Genomic DNA, 15,172 nt, shown 5'->3' on the forward strand with positions numbered 1-15,172 from the left:
CTTGAATTATATATTAAATAAAGCAGCTAATTTTAGATCATAAGTCAGTTATTATATTTGTATGAATGTCAGTAAGAATATCAGTTCTTATATATGTATTTTCTGAGTTTGAACAAGATTATTTCCTTTCAAATAACTGTTACAAAGCTTGAACAATTACCTTTACTTACAAAGGTGGATCATTATAAACTTTGTTTTAGTTTTTATAACTTTTTTCTTTTCTATTTGTAAGGAGCAGGCTGATTGGTCAAGACAATACTGATAAGGACAACCAGTAACACTTGGTCGATGTTGCAACATGTACTCAATAATCAGCAGGTAGCTCATCTCATCAAGGCACTTGTATATTGAAAATATTTTTAAAGTGTGTGTGAGTCAGGGGGAGAATCTGCACAATTAATTTTATTATTTATGCAGTCTTCTGCACCATTCTAGTTGACCAAACACTAAGATGGTTACAATTCCTTACAGCAAATAAGGTCAAAACACACAAAATAACAATCAATAACCGTACTAATCCTTATAATCCTCAAACTCATCAACCATCTTCCCTGCCTTTTCCATTTAGGAGTATTGATCATAGCTCTATTGTGATCAATATCTATCTATCTATCTATCTATCTATCTATCTATCTATCTATCTATCTATCAACATATATCAATATATATGTGTGTATCAATAGATGATAGATAGATAGATAGATAGATAGATAGATAGATAGATAGATAGATAGATAAAATAGGTAGGTAGGTAGGTAGGTGAGGGAGGGAGAGAGAATATAGTGGGTGGGTAGGGCGAGAAGGGGCAGCTGAGGAAGGTGCTTCACTCAGGGCAGCAGGACTGGCTGGTGGGCACTTCTCTCGCTTTGCCCTCAGATCACTGGGTTTTCCCATAACATCCGTGGGAGGTGGGGCTCATTTTTTGCAAGGTAGCCAGAGCTCTTTGGATGTGGATTGCCTCTTTTTTTTAAAAAAAAAATATATTTTATTCATTTTCACATTCCATTTTACAATCACTTATATACAGGGTATTTGCTATAAGAAAAAAATAAAAATAAAATAAAATAAAACAAAATAAAAAAGAAAACACAACTCATCATTCACAACCCCACCTAACACTTCCATCCTCCATACACCCCATCTACCCCCTCCAACTTTCCTTTCCTCCCTCTAACACTCCCCTCCTACTTCCCTTTCCCCTCAAACCTTCCTTCTCCCCTTACTCCCAACACGCCCTCCTTACATTCCCCTTACTCCTTCCTTACTCCTCCCTCTTCTTTCCCTCTACCTCCCTCCTTGGTGTATGCCTTTATTCAAGTGTTGTTTAATCTGATAAGAAGTAAAATAAACCAAGGAAAAAAAATATAAAGAAAGAAAAGAGGAAAAAAAAGGAAAAAAAAAACAACCGTATATAAGTGCATTCTTGTTCTTATTGAGACTATGTTAACACCCACCCACCCACCCCCCATAAATCCCCATCCCTAATCTTCCCGACTTCCCAGGGCCCACACCTGGCACTACCTTCTATCTAAAGTATCTTGTGTTCGTATGGATTAAAAATAAAAGTAATATATTAAAGGAAAGAAAAACAAGAAAAAAGAAAGAAAAGAAAAAAGAAAAAAGAAAAAAGAAAAAGGAAAAAAAAGAAAAAGAACTCTTTGTGTTAAGCTCAGCCCCCCATCTTTATCTATGCTTAAATAGTGTAAGTCATTCTATCTATATTTTATTCTCGTCTCTTACTTCTTTGTTATTTACCCCAACCTCCTGTAGACTCTCCCGTTCCTCTTCCTTAACCTTGTACTCAGATAAACATTTATACAAATTTGTATAGACATCAATATACAATCTAGCTCAAAAATAATCCCTTCTAGTAAAATTTAAGCAGCGTGGATCATTCCACATATTCAAATATTACTTTACAGAAGAATAATCAAACTTTCCCTTCTAATAAGATTTAAACAGCGTAAATAATCTTTCTTAACCTTATTTTCAAACAGTAATTCAAAATAATCTAACCAAACTTTCCCTTCTTAGTAAAATTTAAGCAGCGTGGATCAAGTATTACTTTACACAAAAATCAGTTTACATTCTATCTTAAGATGATCCCGACCGGCTTTCCCTTCTAATAGGATTTAAACAACGTAAATCATTCCGCATGCATTTTACCCTCATCCCTTGCTTGTCTGATATTTACCACTATCAAATTTATGCAGACATTAGTTTAAGATCTAGCTCAAAATAATTTCACCAAACTTTCCCTTCTAATAAGAATTAAATAGCATGGATCATTCCACATATTCAAATAATACTTTCAACAAGAATCAGTTAACCTTCTGTTTTAAAAAATAATCTCGTCCAGCTTTCCCTTCTAACAGAATTTAAACAACATAAATCATTTTGCATCCTTTTACATATATACATTCAATATCACCCCACCAATATACGTAAATCATTCCGCATGCATTTTACCCTCATCCCTTGCTTGTCTGATATTTACCACTATCAAATTTATGCAGACATTAATTTAAAATCTAACTCAAAATAATTTCACCAAGCTTTCCCTTCTAATAAAAATTAAATAGCATGGATCATTCCACATATTCAAATAATACTTTCAACAAGAATCAGTTTACCTTCTGTTTTAAAGTAATCCCTTCTAACAGAATTTAAACAACATAAATCATTCCGCATTCATTTTACATATATACAATCAGTATCACCCCACCAATAAGTTCCGCTTTTTCTACCGGAGAGAGGTCGCAAACCCCCATTCAGTCCACAACTTTGGCAAATATTTTAAAATGTCTAAATCCTCGATCTCCGCTTTTCTGCTTCTCCGAGGGAGGAAAGGCTACCCCCTCCATCTTGCAGCCATGTGATCTGTTGCTTGCCTTCTCCTTCGGCTTGTCTCTCCTCTTTTCCAAGTGAATCAGGAAGTCCCGCCTTCAAACTCTTGTAATAGAAATCTCGAGCCTCCGAAACAGAGTTAAGACGAAGTCTTTGATTCTCAAATGTGACCGTAATGCCGGCTGGGGCCTCCCATCTATATTGAATCTGCTGATTTCTAAGCTCTTTAGTTAAAAAAGCATAGTCTCTTCTTGCTCTCAACATCTGGAAGGGTATTTCTTTGAAGACAATCAAGTCCTGGTCATCAACTCGCAGACTATTATTATGAAACTTTTGCATAATCGCGTTTCTGGATTCTTTTGTGGAAAAATATATAATTATGTCCCTCGGGAGCTGTCGCTGTTCCGCTACCAACGAGTTCTGGCGATAGATTTTCCGAATCTGCCAATCAAAGTTAAGTCCCGGGCTTCCCACCGCATGGCTGAAGGCTTCAACAAAGGTCTGTTTCAGATTCTCTCGCTCCTTTTCGCGGAATCCTCTGACTCTTATTGCGAATGCCTTCTTATTAAAGTTTATCATCACGAGCTGTTCTTGAGTGTCTCTAATTTTTTGTTGTAATATTTGAATATTAGTAGTCAAATTAAAATTAGCCTCCTCCAAGCTTTCCAATTTATTCTCTATTTCAGCAGAATAATCTGACAGGGCAGACACGGCTGCAAACGTATTCGCCTTCATTTGGTCAATTTTAGACTTTAAATCATCATATAGCTCCAATACAAATTCCTTAATTTCTTGTTTAAAATCATTAAGCATTTGAAATAAAAATTCCTGTGTTAAAAATTCTCCAGTAGAGGGCGTAGGAGACAAGGGCTGCGATTCCAGTATAGATTCTTTAGATTCTTTAGGCACATTTGTAGAGAGACGCTTCGATTTTGACCTGGGTGCCATTATAAATAAACAAATAAACAGCGCTTTCGCTCCCCTCTGTTTCCCAAAAAAAAAAAATTTATTTTGTTAAGGAGCGGTCTGCAGGAAGGTAAGACCAGCTGAGTACATCCCCTATCAGTCACCAACGGGGAGAAATCGCCATTTTGAAGTCTGTTTAAACAAAGAAGCCTCTAAGACAAATGGTGCTGGTGTTTAAGATAGTAATAAAAGCATAAATCTCACAGGGGTGGGACCCGCCCGTATTAATCCTAGCTTCAAACAACTTTGCTTTGTCCTGGGGGAGGGGCTCGCCTGTCTGGGGCTGCAAAAAAGGCAGCTGAGAAGAACTGGCTGGAGATAAAAGCTCCGCTCACGCTGGATCTAACCTCTGTCCACAGCCAAAAAAAAAACATGGCTGTGGATGTGGATTGCCTCTTGATATAGAAGCTCCACTAATTGCTTCAGCACTGCTGAGCAGCTTAATAGTCTGCTGTTTGCTTTCTGAAGTCAGGGGTTGGAATTTAACTTTATTTAGGGAAGACCTTGAAATAGATTTGTCCCACTATCCAATACAACTCAGTCTAACAAATCTCACTGGTTTTAGTGCCACAGCATTGACAAACTTTGAATCCAGTCCATTGTCTGGAAAGATCAATAGATTTGAAACCAATTTTATTCAGTCTGTCCTATTTATACCTATTACAATATATACTCTGCATTGTTTTCTGATTGAGAAAAGGAAACAAAACTTTTAAATTTATTACTTTCTTCTCCCACTGTTTGAAGTCTCTGTCTTCCACATATGTCTCTGTTGCCTTGCCTCATTTAATCAATGAAGCTCCTTCTCTTTTCTCCATCAAAGAAGCAGGGTGCTATAAACGGTTGAGAAATGACAGTGGAAATAGAATACATTGGCTCAGGAATTCCAGGAATTAAAGTCCACAGGTCATAAAGTTGCCATAGGCTTCTGGTATAGAGGAATCCTGACAAAAGAGGCCCCAGAAAATCCAATTCATCTGATGGTGCTATCAATTTTGGGTTTATTTAATTTCTCATTTCCCAACTGCAAATTGTTTTCACCAACTTAAGTGATCACAAGCTATACAACATGTTTAGTGGCTTATTCCTGAAGCTATAAAATGTCTGAGCAATATTACCGCATAGACCGAATCAAGGAGAGATGTTTTATCAACTTCTAGCTGTGAAAAGCAATTGCTTACATCAAGAAGTTAAAGAAATAAACTTCCTAGTCACAGATGAGCATTATATGGATCCTGAGTGAGAGCACTGATGATGTATGATACCTTGTGCTATGTACTGAAACATTTTCCTACCTAGGTCTGCCTGAAATAAACAGTGAAATTATCATAAAGAGCAATTTTGGATTGGAAATTTTTCATTTCAGTGGGAATTATTCAGGAGACCTTGACCGTGGGATTGTGTCCTCTATAAAATCGAAACCAATGGAAATATTATTAAAATTATATTGCATTGTGGAAAAGATGTCCTTACACCAACAGTTCATCACATTCCAGTTATAAAGAACAACCTTAAAGGGTCATTCTGACTACTGAAATGGGCCATTCTGAGCGTTCCTAACTGTGTAACTTCCAAAAGTTTTGCTTTGAATTAAACAAAACACTTAAGCTTTTGAGCTTTTCCCAACAAAGAGGACCCAACATGAGTGTTCCAACATAACACTTTGGGTGGAGCTATGCTGTTCTACATTCAAAATGCATTTCTTGCTATATGCATAGCCTTAATAAAATAATGTTCAATGCAAGTTGCACCTGGTTTAATAGCTAGAAATTATTATTAAGAAATAGGAAGGTGACAGCATGCTACTCAACATCTACTGGTTTAAATGGGAAGATGAAAGCTATGTTTAAACTGAAGGCTGTATTCAAGTATGAACTAAAGTATAGTTTGTATAGTTTATGACTTATGTGACTAACACATCTAATAGCAATTTGCTTATAACCATGACATTTTTAATTCCATATAGAAGATTGAAAAACAACTTGAGTTGTCAAACTCTTGGCAAGCTGTAACATCTGTATAGTGAGTTGCATATGATTGGCCATACCTAGGGATAGATGAATTTGACTCTTCCAAACACTTACCATAGTTCCAAACTGATTTGTCATGTTTGGAAATCAGTTTTTAGAAAGTCAGCATAATTTATAGGCATACAAAATTGCATGTACAAACTAAATTTTGCACTCCCCTTCCAGCTGAAATATTAAGGCTGTTTCTTATATCATTACAAGTATTGATTTTACAGTCAAGTTTATTGCTCCAAGACTGTGCCATCGCAGAAACAAAAGCAGTTCTTAGATGAATATAGCATCTTTTGAAATGTCACATGGTGGCATCAATACTGGAGCTCATCAAGAACAGAAAATTCAGAAACAAGGTGTTTCCATTTTGGAGTTAAATCTTAAAAGTGTTATAAATTTACTTGTACCATTGCAGAACTAGAATAACTTTTTGTAAAATGTTAGAGACTCTATTTTAGGAGATAACATGAATCAGTAATCAAGCTCTATAGTATTTTAATAGTATAATGATGGCATGATTCCACCAAATTAAGCATGACTAACTCCCATTGCTAACACTGAGAATAAGGCCATTTCAGATGTTCATTTCATAATATGAGATAAGAATGTGATGATTGGTTCAGCCTGTGTACATTACAAAAATGCACGCATAGTCCTCACACATTGGCTATTGGTTCTTGTCAGGATTCATGGAAAAAGAACTTACAAACTTTGGAACACTGAATAATTGTGATGATGAATAAGTGTACATGTAAGCATGACTTCAAAATAAACACAAATTATGGGGAACAAAGAGAAAGTTGAGCAGGGCCAACTCTGTCTTGTAACTGCAAGAAATGACTTCATGCAACACTCTCAAACTGGAGAAAAAAACACCAAACTTGTTGCATGTAGTAAAACAGAAGGTCCTAAAATGCTGGCCTACTACAAGAGGAGTAGGGAACGTCTTAGATCCACTACCATCAGCAAAATATGTTGAGTGATACAGACAGAGAGAGAAAAGAAAAATTTAAAAACTTTTCCATTCAATAAACAATCAATGAAATATATGATTTACCAGTTGATGTTACAAACAATTTTATGCACAACAGAGCTTTGTTTTCAATCTTTCAGCTCTTGAATTCCAGTGAAATGATGATTTGATTGCTCCCTCTTTATAACTTCCTCTGTTATGAAGTTTTTACTCACACATCAATAAATAGTTTTAATATGGATTGTTTCTGTTTAAAGCAAACATGAACAGGGGGCAGAACACTAAGAATCTACTTTCCAAATGTTCTTAGCTCAAATCGATGTTATCTTTAAAAGACTAGTTAAACTTCCCCCTCCTTTTTTTGTCACTCCCTTCATCTCAATATTTTAAGCTAGACTTTAAAGTGATTGGTTGACTGGATGATTGATTAGGACACAACCTGTAATTCCTACAGCAGAGATTATACTAGTTTCAAGATCAAATCAAGAATCTTAATTTAATAGCTTGCCATGGACACAAGTTCATCTTTTATAAGTAGAGATTGCAAAACTTCTATTTCAAAGTCAAAATTATATGAAATGTCCCATTTTGAATACAAACTGAAAGCTGGAACTTTCAACCCTGAAAAAAAATATTAAAGCTGAGCCAAGTGAACCTTTTCTATCTACATTGGTATGGCAACGGACTTCCAGTTTGCTCATAGGGGTGGTTTAAGCCTCCGGAGGCTTCTGGGACCTTCAGGAGGTTTTCCTAAACCTCCGGAGGACTAAAAACCACCCCATGAGCAAACCGGATGTCACTTCCTGTTTGCTCGTAGGGTCCTTTTTAGTCTTCCGGAGTCTTCAGGGAAGCCTCCTGAAGGCCCCTGAAGCCTCCGGAGGGCCTCCAGGGGGCGGGGGAGGCAAAAACATGCAAAAATGGGGGGGAGCGCCTCTCATGCAGCATGCCCACTGGGGGGGGGGTTGCACATTGCATTATGGGTGCGGCACCCTTGCGCATGACCCCCCTGCGCTCTCCCCCTTATGACATGCAAGCCAAAAAAGGTTCACCATCGCTGCTATAAAATCTTCAAAGATATTGTATTGAATTGGTGTGGCAGAAAGAAATTGGCCAAAACTGTAAGAGACCAATCACTGATTATGAAAATCACTTGTTTATAAATTTGCAACAAAATTGCAACCAGTTAAAACAAGAAACACTTTTTCATGCTGGCATATCATATCATGGATGACTTTCTTTATGAAAAAAATTAAACAAACATCAAACTTGAGTACAATTTCTTTATTTAAGCACTGTTGATGTATCAGCGGTACTCACATAAAACTCCAATGACCTACTGGGCAAAAATCAGAAGATTTCACAAATCTATATGCTGTCCTTCAACTGTAAACCTTTCAATCAACATTGTACTGTTGGTAAATTATATTAAACACAATCAATACTTTCTTTATATTGAAAGTTACAATGCAAGGCTGTCACAATTTATTACCACAAAGTCCCCTGTGTAGAAGTGAAACTTTTTGCCTCATCAAACTACCAAAGTTTGGCTTCACTACTGCTAATTTTTATGACCCTTCCAAAATCTCTCCAAAAGCACTTCCAGATACTGGACATATCAAAGATGGCGGCTAAAGTGAAGTGAGGCAGCAGCTTTGCTTTATCCTTAAAAGTAAGGAGCCACATTCCTTTACAAAGCAACTTTGAACACTTTGCTCAAAGCATCCTTTGAAAAAAAATCAGTCCTTTGAAAACACAGTCCTAGTATTAATCCAACTTTAGCCAGCGGAGTCAGTAACAGAATGTCCCCCAATTCTTTGATGTTCAGTTCCCATTCTCCCAGACTACTTGGCAGGTTAGTATGTGTTTATAGTAACAGAACTCCCAACTAACTATAGTTAGCTGCTTTTGTGTCTCAGGCAGACTTTTGACCATGTTTTTGATGGAGTATGGTACTTCTGTATGTAATGCACATGCTCTACCATTCATCCTTTATTTCTGGCCTTCTGTGCCCTATTTTATCCAACCAATGAACCATGTTTTATATCAGAGGGTGAGATTATCTTGTCTTGGTCAACAGAGAATTAATTGTTAGTGGTCTTCTATCCATATTGATCCAAGGTGGTGGTGGGAACTATTCCTTTCACAGTCAGTCTTCTTATTAAATATACTTGTCTTGTAATGAAATAACTATGTTTTTGAGATTCGGGTTTTGAAGATGTTTCTTCATATTTGGTCTTATTCATGTGAATTTTCTGGATTCATCTGAAAACACACAAAATAAAGAGAAGTAAGGAACCCGTTTTGCATCATTTTGCTCATTTATTTAACACTGATGGTCTACAGCTTCTGTTTATAAAATTCAGTACCATGTGTCTACTTGTCAAGCAATATATTTAGATGGCAGACCTTTAATCTGTTTACCCTTTTTATTTCAACAAATCAATGTGGCAGCAATTAGATACCTTTCCTACAAGACAGTCATCTATATAAAGCCAATGAAAACTAAGGGAATGAAAGGTCATCTGCTGTGGAAGGTATTCTAGCCTATATAGAGATGTTTCCCTAATTGGAAATTTGCAATTGGAGGCTTCATCCTACATCATCACTTCAATAATAAAGGATTCACAGAATTTCATCTGCCTACTTTCTAATCAGTAATCTTTAAAAGTGTTACATTGAGTGTCCCTAAAAATGTAAGAAGATACCATAATACTTTTGTTCACTCTTCACCATGATAATAAGAACATTTTAGAACATATGGTTTGCCACTGATCTCACTAATGCAGGGGTGTCAAACTTTATTTCATTGAGGGCGGTATCAGGGTTTTGTTTGACCTTGGGTGGGAAATGGGTGTGGTGAGAGTGGGCATGGCCAGCTCAATATTGGGGGCACCTGTGATGGCCCAAGAGCCTACCAGCGATAACGGGCTGTCGAGCTCCATTTTCGGCTATGATGGCTTCTTGCAATCCTCTGCCAGTGAAAACAGAGCTCGGGAGAGTTGCTCCACTTTCACTGGCAGAGGCACTATGGGCCCATCCTTTGCTGTTTCCAGGGAAGCCCTGCCGGCCAGATCTAAGCTGTCCATGGGCCATATCTGGCCCCCAGGCCTTAAGTTTGACACTAATGGGTATAAATTGGACTCACAGCTCCAAATCCAAATGACAAGCTTTATAGCTTAGAAATTTCAGAGACAAGCAATTCTGTATCAGATACTAGGTATGCCTAATAATGCAAATTATCAGAAATATGCATGCTGCATAGAATGTATGGGCTGATTTATTAATTTAGTGATCTAATATCTTAGTTCAGTGTTCATTTTTAGTGGGTTAGGAGGTCAGGAGAACAAGCATCATAAACAGGGCTAAACACCACACATCCAGGATTTAGTGCCTAAAAATAATATTTTCTGCATCTTGAACACATAAAAACAGTATTATGAGGTTGATAACAGAGAGCGCAACATTAATATTTGGATGTTTTAAATGGTTGATAGCCTTAATAGCTAACTCAAATAACAAAATAACACAAAAGATTAAGAAAACTATTAAAATGCTATCAAAATTGTACTAACAAAGCTAGCCATCTAATCTGAATTATAATTTTATAATTTCATATTTTAACTAAAGATTTGGCCTCTTATCATTCGCTTATATATGTTGTATCATCATATTTATCCAGCTGGTAAAATGACACCAAAAATCCTGTTTTTAGACAAACTGTAGATATGGAGAGAATAAACATAAAAAAGAATAGCAAAAAAATATCAACATTAATAATTACAATCACAAATATACTTAATCTGATACATTTAGTAGGAAAAGTTGGGGGTGAGAGAGAGAGGGAGGGAGTGGGAGAGAGAGAGAGAGACAGAATACTCTTATTAGATAATGATCAACTTCATTGTACTAGGACATCATTATATTGCATCTTCATCCTGAAGTCTAAGTAAACATTATACTAGTAAGTCATTTTTTATATTTTTCCTTTTAAGTTAATACTGGTGTCTTACATAAGGTGACCAGATTTTCAGATTGGTAAAGAGGGACACCATTGACTGGGGGTGGGGGGGGGCAGCTTGATTAAAAATTTTATATTTTGTCAAAAGGTCACACAAGGCGATTATATGACCCCAGGACACAGAAAGCATCATAAATATGAATCTGTTGCCAAACATCAAAATTTTGATCATGTGACCATGAGGATGCTTCAACGGTCGCTAAGTGTGAAAAATGGTCGCTAAGTGTGAAAATGGTCATCAGTCACTTTTTTCAATGCCATTTGGTCACTAAATGAACTGTTTGAAAGCTAAAGCTAGCTTGCATCATGCTAGCTTACATTTTCAAGAGAGAGAAGCTAAACTCCTTATTAGAATTGAAATAGAAATGAGTAGAGTAGAGTAGAGTAGAGTAGAGTAGAGTAGAGTAGAGTAGAGTAGAGTAGAGTAGAGTAGAGTAGAATAGTTTATTAGCCAAGTGTGATTGGACACACAAGGAATTTGTCTTCGGTGTACATAAAAAAAAAAAAAATAGAATACATTCATCAAGAATCATAAGCTACAACACCTAGTGATAGTCTCTCCCTCTCTCTCACACACACACACAAACACACACACACACACACACACACTCTTCCTCTGGATTCAATGGGACTTTTAGAAAATCCCCCCTCCTGTGCACACACTCCTTCTCTCTCTCTCTCTCTATCTCTCTCTCTCTCTCTCTCTCTCTCTCTCTCTCTCTCTCCTTCTCTGGATTCAATGGGGTTTAGAAAATCCCCCCTCCTCACACGCTCCCTCTTTCTCTCTCTCGCTCTCTCTCCCCTCCTCTGGATTCAATGGGGTTTAGGAAATCCCCCTCCTCACACACTCCCTCTTTCTCTCTCTCTCTCTCTCTTTCCTCCTCTGGATTCAATGGGGTTTAAGAAATCCCCCTTCCTCACACACTCCCTCTTTCTCTCTCTCTCTCTCTTCCCTCCTCTGGATTCAATGGGGTTTAGGAAATCCCCCCTCCACACAGACTCCATCTTTCTCTCTCTCTCTCTCTCTCTTCCCTCCCCTGGATTAAATGGGGTTTAGGAAATCCCCCCTCCTCACACACTCCCTCTTTCTCTCTCTCTCTCTCTCTCTCTCTCTTCCCTCCTCTAGATTCAATGGGGTTTAGGAAAACTGATTACAGCGCTTTCAGTGGGGTGCGTGCTGGGAGGAATCACTCCTCTCCTCCTGGCACGCACCTCCCTGCCTAAAGCGCTTCCTCTCGCCTGCCCGATCTCTGCTGTGGGCGAAAGGGAACTGGGAGGAGAGGAGAGATTCCTCCCAGCACGCACCCCACTGAAAGCGCTTTAATCAGTGGGGTGCGTGCTGGGAGGAATCTCTCCTCTCCTCCTGGCACGCACCTCCCTGCCTAAAGCACTTCCTTTTGCCCGCCCAATCTGTGCTGCGGGCAAAAGGGAGCTGGGAGGAGAGGAGAGATTCCTCCCAGCACGCACCCCACTGAAAGCGCTTTAATCAGTGGGGTGCGTGCTGGGAGGAATATCTCCTCTCCTCCTGGAACGCACCTCCCTGCCTAAAGCGCTTCCTCTCGCCCGCCCGATCTCTGCTGCGGGCGAAAGGGAGTTGGGAGGACAAGAGAGATTCCTTCCACCACGCACCCCACTGAAAGCGCTGCCTTAGACTTAGTGTGGATGGGCAGGGGAGCGAGCGACAGCAGATGGGCGGGGGAGCAAGCGAGCTATAAAAGTGGGACTTTTTGAAAACTGCATGGGGTGTGGGACAAATTGTAGAAAAGCATGCCTGTCACACTGAAAGCAGGACGTCTGGTCACCTTAGTCTTACATTGACAAGACATCATGATTCATTATTTTGCATCTTTTAAAGGTTGAAATTTAAATAATACATTCCATTTAGTCATTTAAATACTATTACAGTTGTAATCATTAGTGGGTCAAAAATCTCCTGAGAGTTACCTTACATGTTACTAAATATAGCTAGACACTGTATTTCTTCTTCATAATTATGGATTCCTTCTTTCAGCCTGTAAATTAAATATGAAAATGACAGTGGCGAATTGACCAGCTCTCAGGACAAGGAGACAACTTGAGATTGTCTACAAGTGCCCCGTGAAGCTCCTCTTAAGGAGATCACAATGCAGCATCTCCAGAGTATTTAGATCTCTGAAAGAAAAGGGAATACCTATATTGCTCAGCTCATGGCTGGTCACTTCAAGACACTGCATTCTTATACTTCCTTTTCTAATCATTTTCAGATATTCTGGTTAGCCAATTTTAGCTACTAGAAACCTTTGGATTGACAAGTTTTATAGGACTAAGTGAGTTTCTTTCAATTCTTTCAATTCTTATTAAAATAATGTTTAAATAGACTTTTTTTAAAAAAAAATCTGGAATAACACAAAAGGGTGATTAAAACTTTGATTTTAGAAAGTTACAAACAGACTAAAGGTCAACATTAATTTGAAATAAGATTTTAGAATTAATTATAAGAATTCTTCCTATCAAAAAATACTTTTGTTTTCAATTCTGTAAAAACCATAAAGGGCAGGGAGATTGATGGTTGGACAATAGAAGCAACCAGTGATTATAATTAAACCAGAATACTTACATTTAGTTTACTAATACAGAAAGGAGTAAAATACATTATGTTAACATTCAGTATACTGAAAGGTACTTTTGAACAGTGGACCCATAAATTAATTTTAAGAGTGTCTGCCTCTATAAGTAGACTATATTTAAAACACGTTATGGAAGAGAAACATGTTTACAGGACACAAATGAGACAAATTTAAAAGTGGATTTAAAAATGGCAAGATACAAGAGTGATGCTACATGAGATATACAAAAGAAACTGCTGGTGTCTTTATAATTAAAAGGAGTATACAAATAACAGACAAAGAGAGTGACCTAGATAGCCTTCCTATATTGGCTTTCCAAAAGAGGCTTGTTAAAGCTTTAAAGAATTTTATGAAAAGGAACAAGGAAATAATTGGGGGGGGGTTTAGGACATTATTTGGAGGAACTAAAGATCAAGATTGTTAAAACTAACAGAATACAATATAAAGTTGATGTATTTGATCGTGGTTAAAATGGAACTCTGGTAACTCTTAATAGACTTGCTGATCAGGACAAAAATGATGACATTTTTAAGGATTTGTTTATAGGTAAGTAACGGAATATGAAATGAAGAAATATTTGCTGTATTTTAAGAAAATGTGTTGTTTATAATTTTTTATTTTTTATTTTTGTTACATAGACAACATAATCACATAACAATAGAAAAAGAAAGGCAGAGGGAAAAGAAAAAAAAAAGAAAAAAAACCCCCACACACAAAAAAAGAAAACAAAACCCATCATCCCATACAGTATGTCATTTGATTACAGGTGCTTTAACCTTTATCATTCTTATACATTCGTTGTTTCATTTAATAGATTTTGGTTTCGTATCGTTTCTTACTCCCCTGCCTGTAGCAATCCATCCCTACTACATTTCCCCCCATACACACCCCCATATCTCTCTGTTATATATTTAATAGACGCCACAATAACCTAGGGTTAAAAAAAAAGGAAAAAAGAAAAAAAGAAAAAAAAAGAGGGAAAACACACACACACAAAAAAAACCCCATCATCACATGCACATGTCGTTTGGTTACAAGTGTTTTAACATCTGCATCTTCAAATAATATTTACCCTCTCAAATGTTTCATCTAATATAACTAAAGGCCTCATTTTCATTCTACAATATATATTCAGTTAACATTAGCATTATTTTTCCCCAGAAAGTATACTTATATTCATTGTTTACCTTGCATTTCATACCTTCAAACAGAGATCTTATTCCTTCATTTTGCAACAAAACATCGCTGCCTATATATACCAGTTTTCATTTGTTCCCTTATCAGAATTGCTTATCAGCAGCGAAATATCATTATAAGTTCTTAACCTTATACATTATATCACCAGACCTTATATTAATTCTTCATTGTGTCATTATTAGATTATTTCAAGCATAATTATATCATCATTCACTTTCTTCAATTAAAGCATAAGTATATCATTTTTCATTTCCAAAGTTTTTTTTTTCCCCTAGCCACCAATAAAACAAATCCCATACCTTATAAAATTGTTCATCCTCTTGCTCTCTAATTTCAAATGTCAATTTACTCATTTCAGCACAGTCCATTATTTTTCGGATAACTTCTTCTGTTTTGGTATTGTTTCATTTTTCCAGTTTTTTGCAAATACAATTCTGGCTGCTGTTAACACATTTACAATCAGATATTTTAAGTCTTTGTTGTAGATTTCTGGTATGATCCCCAATAAAAAGACCTCTGGTTTAAAGTCTATTTCTTTATGTGT

The 15,172-nt window shown here is 37.0% G+C and overlaps 1 long non-coding RNA gene across 1 annotated transcript in view; it reads right to left on the reverse strand.

The window, feature by feature from the left end:
• Nucleotides 1-8,136: 8,136 nt before the first annotated feature.
• Nucleotides 8,137-15,172, reverse strand: part of LOC116508479 — a 56,742-nt gene continuing 49,706 nt past the window's right edge. Inside the window, exon 3 of the long non-coding RNA XR_004255345.1 lies at nt 8,137-9,069. This is a non-coding gene — a long non-coding RNA (uncharacterized LOC116508479). The remainder of the gene's footprint in view (nt 9,070-15,172) is intronic.

The sequence above is a fragment of the Thamnophis elegans genome, chromosome 4 (assembly GCF_009769535.1).
Source record: "Thamnophis elegans isolate rThaEle1 chromosome 4, rThaEle1.pri, whole genome shotgun sequence".
NCBI lineage: Eukaryota > Metazoa > Chordata > Lepidosauria > Squamata > Colubridae > Thamnophis > Thamnophis elegans.